The 13,540-nt window shown below is 41.7% G+C and overlaps 1 pseudogene; it reads left to right on the forward strand.

The window, feature by feature from the left end:
• Positions 1 to 841: 841 nt before the first annotated feature.
• The window catches only part of LOC135504634 (XK-related protein 7-like), a 73,412-nt pseudogene continuing 60,713 nt past the window's right edge, over positions 842 to 13,540 (forward strand).

Genomic DNA, 13,540 nt, shown 5'->3' on the forward strand with positions numbered 1-13,540 from the left:
CTAAATACTTTTTTGCCCCACTGTATATCACTGTCAGTTTGGTTAAGGTCAGGGTCAGGGTTAAGGTCAGGGTCAGGGTTAAGGTTAGGGTAAGGGTCAGGGTAGGGGTTAATTGATGTAGCATAGAGAGGTGGATCATCTTGAGCTACATTTATAAGCTGTAGAATTGCGAGATCGTTTTTTAGCTGTATAGTACTGAGAGCGGTTGGATCTACGGGTGTTCTGAGGGGTAGCAATGGGGGCTCCGGGCAGGCTTCGAGGGTGACAGACTGACAGGGCCACATTAGGGAGAGGATTGCTGGATACTCCGTCGTGCCAATCATCCACAGCCTGACAGTCTGACAGCTCCAAACAGTACCAGACGGCCTGGAATGGCAGGCAGACAGGCAGACGAACAGACGGACAGACGGACAGACGGACAGACGGACAGACGGAGAGCTACTGGGTACTCACTCATTCATGTTCCTATTTTCTTTCTCTCTCTGTCTGTCTGTCTGTCTGTCTGTCTGTCTAATGTGCTTTCTTCCTCTTACTTGCCTGTCTTTTCTACACTAGACAGCAGCCACTCACTTTATACCCCTCTCTGTCTCTGTCTCTGTCTCTCTATCTCTGTCTCTGTCTCTCTCTCCCTCTCTCTCTTGCGCGCTCTCTCTCTCACAAATCATTTTTGTTAGAACCAGTTTCTGAGGAAGGTCTCTCATCCATGGCTGAAGCACGTGATCCTGCATGGTGCTAGTTCATGTGGAGAGAACAAATCCCCTTTCTGTAATGGAGGTCTCCTCTCCTCTCTTCAGAACACCAGCCATTGATTCACGTGACAAGCCAGTCGGCCAAGTTCAAAATGCCGGGCTCACACCAATACCATTCCATTAACTTGAACCTGCTGATGCATAGAATGATCCTCAGTGGAGACGGAGGACATTATGAGACTGGCCGACTGAAACAAAGAGACGAGAGCAAATCAGGAGAGCTTTTCTTCGTGTGCACTTCCTCCTCAGTACAATGTAGACTACTGACTCAGTACGATGTAGACTACTGACTCAGTACGATGTAGAATACTGACTCAGTACGATGTAGACTACTGACTTAGTACGATGTAGAGTACTGACTCAGTACGATGTAGACTACTGACTCAGTACGATGTAGAATACTGACTCAGTACGATGTAGACTACTGACTCAGTACGATGTAGAATACTGACTCAGTACGATGTAGACTACTGACTCTTCAGTGTAATGTAGACTACTGACTCCTCAGTGTAATGTAAACTACTGACTCCTCGGTGTAATGTAGACTACTGACTCCTCAGTGTAATGTAGACTACTGACTCCTCAGTGTAATGTAGACTACTGACTCCTCAGTGTAATGTAGACTACTGACTCCTCAGTGTAATGTAGACTACTGACTCCTCAGTATAATGTAGACTACTGACTCCTCAGTGTAATGTAGACTACTGACTCCTCAGTGTAATGTAGACTACTGACTCCTCAGTGTAATGTAGACTACTGACTCCTCAGTACGATGTAGACTACTGACTCCTCAGTGTAATGTAGACTACTGACTCCTCAGTACGATGTAGACTACTGACTCCTCAGTGTAATGTAGACTACTGACTCCTCAGTGTAATGTAGACTACTGACTCAGTACGATGCAGACTACTGACTCCTCAGTGTAATGTAGACTACTGACTCCTCAGTGTAATGTAGACTACTGACTCAGTACGATGCAGACTACTGACTCCTCAGTGTAATGTAGACTACTGACTCCTCAGTGTAATGTAGACTACTGACTCCTCAGTGTAATGTAGACTAGTATAATGTAGACTACTGACTCCTCAGTGTAATGTAGACTACTGACTCCTCAGTGTAATAAAGACTACTGACTCCTCAGTGTAATGTAGACTACTGACTCCTCAGTGTAATGTAGACTAGTATAATGTAGACTACTGACTCCTCAGTGTAATGTAGACTACTGACTCCTCAGTGTAATAAAGACTACTGACTCCTCAGTGTAATGTAGACTACTGACTCCTCAGTGTAATGTAGACTACTGACTCCTCAGTGTAATGTAGACTACTGACTCCTCAGTGTAATGTAGACTACTGACTCCTCAGTGTAATGTAGACTACTGACTCCTCAGTGTAATGTAGACTACTGACTCCTCAGTGTAATGTAGACTACTGACTCCTCAGTGTAATGTAGACTACTGACTCCTCAGTGTAATGTAGACTACTGACTCCTCAGTGTAATGTAGACTACTGACTCCTCAGTGTAATGTAGACTACTGACTCCTCAGTGTAATGCAGACTACTGACTCCTCAGTGTAATGCAGACTACTGACTCCTCAGTGTAATATAGACTACTGACTCCTCAGTGTAATGTAGACTACTGACTCCTCAGTGTAATAAAGACTACTGACTCCTCAGTGTAATGTAGACTACTGACTCCTCAGTGTAATGTAGACTAGTATAATGCAGACTACTGACTCCTCAGTATAATGTAGACTAGTATAATGCAGACTACTGACTCCTCAGTATAATGTAGACTACTGACTCCTCAGTGTAATGTAGACTACTGACTCCTCAGAACGATGTAGACTACTGACTCCTCAGTGTAATATAGACTACTGACTCCTCAGTATAATATAGACTACTGACTCCTCAGTGTAATACAGACTACTGACTCCTCAGTGTAATGTAGACTACTGACTCCTCAGTATAATATAGACTACTGACTCCTCAGTGTAATGTAGACTACTGACTCCTCAGTGTAATACAGACTACTGACTCCTCAGTGTAATGTAGACTACTGACTCCTCAGTGTAATGTAGACTACTGACTCCTCAGTGTAATGTAGACTACTGACTCCTCAGTGTAATGTAGACTACTGACTCCTCAGTGTAATGTAGACTACTGACTCCTCAGTGTAATACAGACTACTGACTCCTCAGTGTAATGTAGACTACTGACTCAGTACGATGTAGACTACTGACTCCTCAGTGTAATGTAGACTACTGACTCCTCAGTGTAATGTAGACTACTGACTCCTCAGTGTAATGTAGACTACTGACTCCTCAGTGTAATACAGACTACTGACTCCTCAGTGTAATGTAGACTACTGACTCCTCAGTGTAATACAGACTACTGACTCCTCAGTGTAATGTAGACTACTGACTCCTCAGTGTAATGTAGACTACTGACTCCTCAGTGTAATGTAGACTACTGACTCCTCAGTATAATGTAGACTACTGACTCCTCAGTGTAATGTAGACTACTGACTCCTCAGAACGATGTAGACTACTGACTCCTCAGTGTAATGTAGACTACTGACTCCTCAGTGTAATGTAGACTACTGACTCCTCAGTGTAATGTAGACTAGTATAATGTAGACTACTGACTCCTCAGTGTAATGTAGACTACTGACTCCTCAGTGTAATGTAGACTACTGACTCCTCAGTGTAATGTAGACTACTGACTCCTCAGTACGATGTAGACTACTGACTCCTCAGTGTAATGTAGACTAGTATAATGTAGACTACTGACTCCTCAGTGTAATGTAGACTACTGACTCCTCAGTGTAATGTAGACTACTGACTCCTCAGTGTAATGTAGACTACTGACTCCTCAGTGTAATGTAGACTAGTATAATGTAGACTACTGACTCCTCAGTGTAATGTAGACTACTGACTCCTCAGTGTAATGTAGACTACTGACTCCTCAGTGTAATGTAGACTACTGACTCCTCAGTACGATGTAGACTACTGACTCCTCAGTGTAATGTAGACTACTGACTCCTCAGTGTAATGTAGACTACTGACTCCTCAGTGTAATGTAGACTACTGACTCCTCAGTGTAATGTAGACTACTGACTCCTCAGTGTAATACAGACTACTGACTCCTCAGTGTAATATAGACTACTGACTCCTCAGTATAATGTAGACTACTGACTCCTCAGTGTAATATAGACTACTGACTCCTCAGTGTAATATAGACTACTGACTCAGTACGATGTAGACTACTGACTCCTCAGTGTAATGTAGACTACTGACTCAGTACGATGTAGACTACTGACTCCTCAGTGTAATAAAGACTACTGACTCCTCAGTGTAATAAAGACTACTGACTCCTCAGTGTAATGTAGACTACTGACTCCTCAGTGTAATGTAGACTACTGACTCCTCAGTGTAATATAGACTACTGACTCCTCAGTGTAATGTAGACTACTGACTCCTCAGTGTAATGTAGACTACTGACTCAGTACGATGTAGACTACTGACTCCTCAGTGTAATGTAGACTACTGACTCAGTACGATGTAGACTACTGACTCCTCAGTATAATATAGACTACTGACTCCTCAGTGTAATGTAGACTACTGACTCCTCAGTGTAATGTAGACTACTGACTCCTCAGTATAATATAGACTACTGACTCCTCAGTGTAATGTAGACTAGTATAATATAGACTACTGACTCCTCAGTATAATATAGACTACTGACTCCTCAGTGTAATATAGACTACTGACTCCTCAGTGTAATGTAGACTACTGACTCCTCAGTGTAATGTAGACTACTGACTCAGTACGATGTAGACTACTGACTCCTCAGTGTAATGTAGACTACTGACTCAGTACGATGTAGACTACTGACTCCTCAGTATAATATAGACTACTGACTCCTCAGTGTAATGTAGACTACTGACTCCTCAGTGTAATGTAGACTACTGACTCCTCAGTGTAATGTAGACTACTGACTCCTCAGTGTAATGTAGACTACTGACTCCTCAGTGTAATGTAGACTACTGACTCCTCAGTGTAATGTAGACTACTGACTCCTCAGTGTAATGTAGACTACTGACTCCTCAGTGTAATGTAGACTACTGACTCCTCAGTGTAATGTAGACTACTGACTCCTCAGTATAATGTAGACTACTGACTCCTCAGTGTAATGTAGACTACTGACTCCTCAGTATAATGCAGACTACTGACTCCTCAGTGTAATGTAGACTACTGACTCCTCAGTGTAATGTAGACTACTGACTCCTCAGTGTAATGTAGACTACTGACTCCTCAGTGTATAATGTAGACTACTGACTCCTCAGTATAATGTAGACTACTGACTCCTCAGTGTAATGTAGACTACTGACTCCTCAGAACGATGTAGACTACTGACTCCTCAGTGTAATGTAGACTACTGACTCCTCAGTGTAATGTAGACTACTGACTCCTCAGTATAATGTAGACTACTGACTCCTCAGTGTAATGTAGACTACTGACTCCTCAGTGTAATGTAGACTACTGACTCCTCAGTGTAATGTAGACTACTGACTCCTCAGTATAATGTAGACTAGTATAATGTAGACTACTGACTCCTCAGTGTAATGTAGACTACTGACTCCTCAGTGTAATGTAGACTACTGACTCCTCAGTGTAATGTAGACTACTGACTCCTCAGTGTAATGTAGACTACTGACTCCTCAGTATAATATAGACTACTGACTCCTCAGTGTAATGTAGACTAGTATAATGTAGACTACTGACTCCTCAGTGTAATGTAGACTACTGACTCCTCAGTGTAATGTAGACTACTGACTCCTCAGTGTAATGTAGACTACTGACTCCTCAGTACGATGTAGACTACTGACTCCTCAGTGTAATGTAGACTAGTATAATGTAGACTACTGACTCCTCAGTGTAATGTAGACTACTGACTCCTCAGTGTAATGTAGACTACTGACTCCTCAGTGTAATGTAGACTACTGACTCCTCAGTGTAATGTAGACTACTGACTCCTCAGTGTAATGTAGACTAGTATAATGTAGACTACTGACTCCTCAGTGTAATGTAGACTACTGACTCCTCAGTGTAATGTAGACTACTGACTCCTCAGTGTAATGTAGACTACTGACTCCTCAGTACGATGTAGACTACTGACTCCTCAGTGTAATGTAGACTACTGACTCCTCAGTGTAATGTAGACTACTGACTCCTCAGTGTAATGTAGACTACTGACTCCTCAGTGTAATGTAGACTACTGACTCCTCAGTGTAATACAGACTACTGACTCCTCAGTGTAATATAGACTACTGACTCCTCAGTATAATGTAGACTACTGACTCCTCAGTGTAATATAGACTACTGACTCCTCAGTGTAATATAGACTACTGACTCAGTACGATGTAGACTACTGACTCCTCAGTGTAATGTAGACTACTGACTCAGTACGATGTAGACTACTGACTCCTCAGTGTAATAAAGACTACTGACTCCTCAGTGTAATAAAGACTACTGACTCCTCAGTGTAATGTAGACTACTGACTCCTCAGTGTAATGTAGACTACTGACTCCTCAGTGTAATATAGACTACTGACTCCTCAGTGTAATGTAGACTACTGACTCCTCAGTGTAATGTAGACTACTGACTCAGTACGATGTAGACTACTGACTCCTCAGTGTAATGTAGACTACTGACTCAGTACGATGTAGACTACTGACTCCTCAGTATAATATAGACTACTGACTCCTCAGTGTAATGTAGACTACTGACTCCTCAGTGTAATGTAGACTACTGACTCCTCAGTATAATATAGACTACTGACTCCTCAGTGTAATGTAGACTAGTATAATATAGACTACTGACTCCTCAGTATAATATAGACTACTGACTCCTCAGTGTAATATAGACTACTGACTCCTCAGTGTAATGTAGACTACTGACTCCTCAGTGTAATGTAGACTACTGACTCAGTACGATGTAGACTACTGACTCCTCAGTGTAATGTAGACTACTGACTCAGTACGATGTAGACTACTGACTCCTCAGTATAATATAGACTACTGACTCCTCAGTGTAATGTAGACTACTGACTCCTCAGTGTAATGTAGACTACTGACTCCTCAGTGTAATGTAGACTACTGACTCCTCAGTGTAATGTAGACTACTGACTCCTCAGTGTAATGTAGACTACTGACTCCTCAGTGTAATGTAGACTACTGACTCCTCAGTGTAATGTAGACTACTGACTCCTCAGTGTAATGTAGACTACTGACTCCTCAGTGTAATGTAGACTACTGACTCCTCAGTATAATGTAGACTACTGACTCCTCAGTGTAATGTAGACTACTGACTCCTCAGTATAATGCAGACTACTGACTCCTCAGTGTAATGTAGACTACTGACTCCTCAGTGTAATGTAGACTACTGACTCCTCAGTGTAATGTAGACTACTGACTCCTCAGTGTAATGTAGACTACTGACTCCTCAGTATAATGTAGACTACTGACTCCTCAGTGTAATGTAGACTACTGACTCCTCAGAACGATGTAGACTACTGACTCCTCAGTGTAATGTAGACTACTGACTCCTCAGTGTAATGTAGACTACTGACTCCTCAGTATAATGTAGACTACTGACTCCTCAGTGTAATGTAGACTACTGACTCCTCAGTGTAATGTAGACTACTGACTCCTCAGTGTAATGTAGACTACTGACTCCTCAGTGTAATGTAGACTACTGACTCCTCAGTATAATATAGACTACTGACTCCTCAGTGTAATGTAGACTACTGACTCCTCAGTGTAATGTAGACTACTGACTCCTCAGTATAATATAGACTACTGACTCCTCAGTGTAATGTAGACTACTGACTCCTCAGTGTAATGTAGACTACTGACTCCTCAGTGTAATGTAGACTACTGACTCCTCAGTGTAATGTAGACTACTGACTCCTCAGTATAATATAGACTACTGACTCCTCAGTGTAATGTAGACTACTGACTCCTCAGTGTAATGTAGACTACTGACTCCTCAGTGTAATATAGACTACTGACTCCTCAGTGTAATATAGACTACTGACTCCTCAGTATAATATAGACTACTGACTCCTCAGTATAATATAGACTACTGACTCCTCAGTGTAATGTAGACTACTGACTCCTCAGTGTAATGTAGACTACTGACTCAGTACGATGTAGACTACTGACTCCTCAGTATAATATAGACTACTGACTCCTCAGTGTAATGTAGACTACTGACTCCTCAGTGTAATGTAGACTACTGACTCCTCAGTATAATATAGACTACTGACTCCTCAGTGTAATGTAGACTAGTATAATATAGACTACTGACTCCTCAGTATAATATTGACTACTGACTCCTCAGTGTAATATAGACTACTGACTCCTCAGTGTAATGTAGACTACTGACTCAGTACGATGTAGACTACTGACTCCTCAGTGTAATGTAGACTACTGACTCAGTACGATGTAGACTACTGACTCCTCAGTATAATATAGACTACTGACTCCTCAGTGTAATGTAGACTACTGACTCCTCAGTGTAATGTAGACTACTGACTCCTCAGTGTAATGTAGACTACTGACTCCTCAGTGTAATATAGACTACTGACTCCTCAGTATAATATAGACTACTGACTCCTCAGTGTAATGTAGACTACTGACTCCTCAGTGTAATACAGACTACTGACTCCTCAGTGTAATGTAGACTACTGACTCAGTACGATGCAGACTACTGACTCCTCAGTGTAATGTAGACTACTGACTCCTCAGTGTAATGTAGACTACTGACTCGTCAGTGTAATGTAGACTACTGACTCCTCAGTGTAATGTAGACTACTGACTCCTCAGTGTAATGTAGACTACTGACTCCTCAGTGTAATGTAGACTACTGACTCCTCAGTGTAATGTAGACTACTGACTCCTCAGTGTAATGTAGACTACTGACTCCTCAGTATAATGTAGACTACTGACTCCTCAGTGTAATGTAGACTACTGACTCCTCAGTGTAATGTAGACTACTGACTCCTCAGTGTAATGTAGACTACTGACTCCTCAGTGTAATATAGACTACTGACTCCTCAGTGTAATGTAGACTACTGACTCCTCAGTGTAATGTAGACTACTGACTCAGTACGATGTAGACTACTGACTCCTCAGTATAATATAGACTACTGACTCCTCAGTGTAATGTAGACTACTGACTCCTCAGTGTAATGTAGACTACTGACTCCTCAGTATAATATAGACTACTGACTCCTCAGTGTAATGTAGACTAGTATAATATAGACTACTGACTCCTCAGTATAATATAGACTACTGACTCCTCAGTGTAATATAGACTACTGACTCCTCAGTGTAATGTAGACTACTGACTCCTCAGTGTAATGTAGACTACTGACTCAGTACGATGTAGACTACTGACTCCTCAGTGTAATGTAGACTACTGACTCAGTACGATGTAGACTACTGACTCCTCAGTATAATATAGACTACTGACTCCTCAGTGTAATGTAGACTACTGACTCCTCAGTGTAATGTAGACTACTGACTCCTCAGTGTAATGTAGACTACTGACTCCTCAGTGTAATGTAGACTACTGACTCCTCAGTGTAATGTAGACTACTGACTCCTCAGTGTAATGTAGACTACTGACTCCTCAGTGTAATGTAGACTACTGACTCCTCAGTGTAATGTAGACTACTGACTCCTCAGTGTAATGTAGACTACTGACTCCTCAGTGTAATGTAGACTACTGACTCCTCAGTGTAATGTAGACTACTGACTCCTCAGTGTAATGTAGACTACTGACTCAGTACGATGTAGACTACTGACTCCTCAGTGTAATGTAGACTACTGACTCAGTACGATGTAGACTACTGACTCCTCAGTATAATATAGACTACTGACTCCTCAGTGTAATGTAGACTACTGACTCCTCAGTGTAATGTAGACTACTGACTCCTCAGTGTAATGTAGACTACTGACTCCTCAGTGTAATGTAGACTACTGACTCCTCAGTGTAATGTAGACTACTGACTCCTCAGTGTAATGTAGACTACTGACTCCTCAGTGTAATGTAGACTACTGACTCCTCAGTGTAATGTAGACTACTGACTCCTCAGTGTAATGTAGACTACTGACTCCTCAGTATAATGTAGACTACTGACTCCTCAGTGTAATGTAGACTACTGACTCCTCAGTATAATGCAGACTACTGACTCCTCAGTGTAATGTAGACTACTGACTCCTCAGTGTAATGTAGACTACTGACTCCTCAGTGTAATGTAGACTACTGACTCCTCAGTGTAATGTAGACTACTGACTCCTCAGTATAATGTAGACTACTGACTCCTCAGTGTAATGTAGACTACTGACTCCTCAGAACGATGTAGACTACTGACTCCTCAGTGTAATGTAGACTACTGACTCCTCAGTGTAATGTAGACTACTGACTCCTCAGAACGATGTAGACTACTGACTCCTCAGTGTAATGTAGACTACTGACTCCTCAGTGTAATGTAGACTACTGACTCCTCAGTATAATATAGACTACTGACTCCTCAGAACGATGTAGACTACTGACTCCTCAGTGTAATGTAGACTACTGACTCCTCAGTGTAATGTAGACTACTGACTCCTCAGTATAATATAGACTACTGACTCCTCAGTATAATATAGACTACTGACTCCTCAGTGTAATGTAGACTACTGACTCCTCAGTGTAATACAGACTACTGACTCCTCAGTGTAATGTAGACTACTGACTCAGTACGATGCAGACTACTGACTCCTCAGTGTAATGTAGACTACTGACTCCTCAGTGTAATGTAGACTACTGACTCCTCAGTGTAATGTAGACTACTGACTCCTCAGTGTAATGTAGACTACTGACTCCTCAGTGTAATGTAGACTACTGACTCCTCAGTGTAATGTAGACTACTGACTCCTCAGTGTAATGTAGACTACTGACTCCTCAGTGTAATGTAGACTACTGACTCCTCAGTATAATGTAGACTACTGACTCCTCAGTGTAATGTAGACTACTGACTCCTCAGTGTAATGTAGACTACTGACTCCTCAGTGTAATGTAGACTACTGACTCCTCAGTGTAATATAGACTACTGACTCCTCAGTGTAATGTAGACTACTGACTCCTCAGTATAATGTAGACTACTGACTCAGTACGATGTAGACTACTGACTCCTCAGTGTAATATAGACTACTGACTCCTCAGTGTAATGTAGACTACTGACTCCTCAGTGTAATGTAGACTACTGACTCCTCAGTGTAATATAGACTACTGACTCCTCAGTGTAATGTAGACTAGTATAATATAGACTACTGACTCCTCAGTATAATATAGACTACTGACTCCTCAGTGTAATATAGACTACTGACTCCTCAGTGTAATGTAGACTACTGACTCCTCAGTGTAATGTAGACTACTGACTCAGTACGATGTAGACTACTGACTCCTCAGTGTAATGTAGACTACTGACTCAGTACGATGTAGACTACTGACTCCTCAGTATAATATAGACTACTGACTCCTCAGTAGACTACTGACTCCTCAGTGTAATGACTACTGACTCCTCAGTGTAATGTAGACTACTGACTCCTCAGTGTAATGTAGACTACTGACTCCTCAGTGTAATGTAGACTACTGACTCCTCAGTGTAATGTAGACTACTGACTCCTCAGTGTAATGTAGACTACTGACTCCTCAGTGTAATGTAGACTACTGACTCCTCAGTGTAATGTAGACTACTGACTCCTCAGTGTAATGTAGACTACTGACTCCTCAGTGTAATGTAGACTACTGACTCCTCAGTGTAATGTAGACTACTGACTCCTCAGTGTAATGTAGACTACTGTGTAATGTAGACTACTGACTCCTCAGTGTAATGTAGACTACTGACTCAGATGTAGACTACTGACTCCTCAGTATAATATAGACTACTGACTCCTCAGTGTAATGTAGACTACTGACTCCTCAGTGTAATGTAGACTACTGACTCCTCAGTGTAATGTAGACTACTGACTCCTCAGTGTAATGTAGACTACTGACTCCTCAGTGTAATGTAGACTACTGACTCCTCAGTGTAATGTAGACTACTGACTCCTCAGTGTAATGTAGACTACTGACTCCTCAGTGTAATGTAGACTACTGACTCCTCAGTGTAATGTAGACTACTGACTCCTCAGTATAATGTAGACTACTGACTCCTCAGTGTAATGTAGACTACTGACTCCTCAGTATAATGCAGACTACTGACTCCTCAGTGTAATGTAGACTACTGACTCCTCAGTGTAATGTAGACTACTGACTCCTCAGTGTAATGTAGACTACTGACTCCTCAGTGTAATGTAGACTACTGACTCCTCAGTATAATGTAGACTACTGACTCCTCAGTGTAATGTAGACTACTGACTCCTCAGAACGATGTAGACTACTGACTCCTCAGTGTAATGTAGACTACTGACTCCTCAGTGTAATGTAGACTACTGACTCCTCAGTATAATGTAGACTACTGACTCCTCAGTGTAATGTAGACTACTGACTCCTCAGTGTAATGTAGACTACTGACTCCTCAGTGTAATGTAGACTACTGACTCCTCAGTATAATGTAGACTACTATACTGTAGACTACTGACTCAGTGTAATGTAGACTACTGACTCCTCAGTGTAATGTAGACTACTGACTCCTCAGTGTAATGTAGACTACTGACTCCTCAGTGTAATGTAGACTACTGACTCCTCAGTATAATATAGACTACTGACTCCTCAGTGTAATGTAGACTACTGACTCCTCAGTGTAATGTAGACTACTGACTCCTCAGTGTAATATAGACTACTGACTCCTCAGTGTAATGTAGACTACTGACTCCTCAGTATAATATAGACTACTGACTCCTCAGTATAATATAGACTACTGACTCCTCAGTGTAATGTAGACTACTGACTCCTCAGTGTAATGTAGACTACTGACTCAGTACGATGTAGACTACTGACTCCTCAGTATAATATAGACTACTGACTCCTCAGTGTAATGTAGACTACTGACTCCTCAGTGTAATGTAGACTACTGACTCCTCAGTATAATATAGACTACTGACTCCTCAGTGTAATATAGACTACTGACTCCTCAGTATAATATAGACTACTGACTCCTCAGTGTAATGTAGACTACTGACTCCTCAGTGTAATGTAGACTACTGACTCAGTAATGTAGACTACTGACTCCTCAGTGTAATGTAGACTACTGACTCAGTACGATGTAGACTACTGACTCCTCAGTATAATATAGACTACTGACTCCTCAGTGTAATGTAGACTACTGACTCCTCAGTGTAATGTAGACTACTGACTCCTCAGTGTAATGTAGACTACTGACTCCTCAGTGTAATATAGACTACTGACTCCTCAGTATAATATAGACTACTGACTCCTCAGTGTAATGTAGACTACTGACTCCTCAGTGTAATGTAGACTACTGACTCCTCAGTGTAATGTAGACTACTGACTCAGTACGATGCAGACTACTGACTCCTCAGTGTAATGTAGACTACTGACTCCTCAGTGTAATGTAGACTACTGACTCCTCAGTGTAATGTAGACTACTGACTCCTCAGTGTAATGTAGACTACTGACTCCTCAGTGTAATGTAGACTACTGACTCCTCAGTGTAATGTAGACTACTGACTCCTCAGTGTAATGTAGACTACTGACTCCTCAGTGTAATGTAGA

The sequence above is a fragment of the Oncorhynchus masou genome, chromosome 18 (genome assembly GCF_036934945.1).
Source record: "Oncorhynchus masou masou isolate Uvic2021 chromosome 18, UVic_Omas_1.1, whole genome shotgun sequence".
NCBI classification, from domain to species: Eukaryota; Metazoa; Chordata; class Actinopteri; order Salmoniformes; family Salmonidae; genus Oncorhynchus; species Oncorhynchus masou.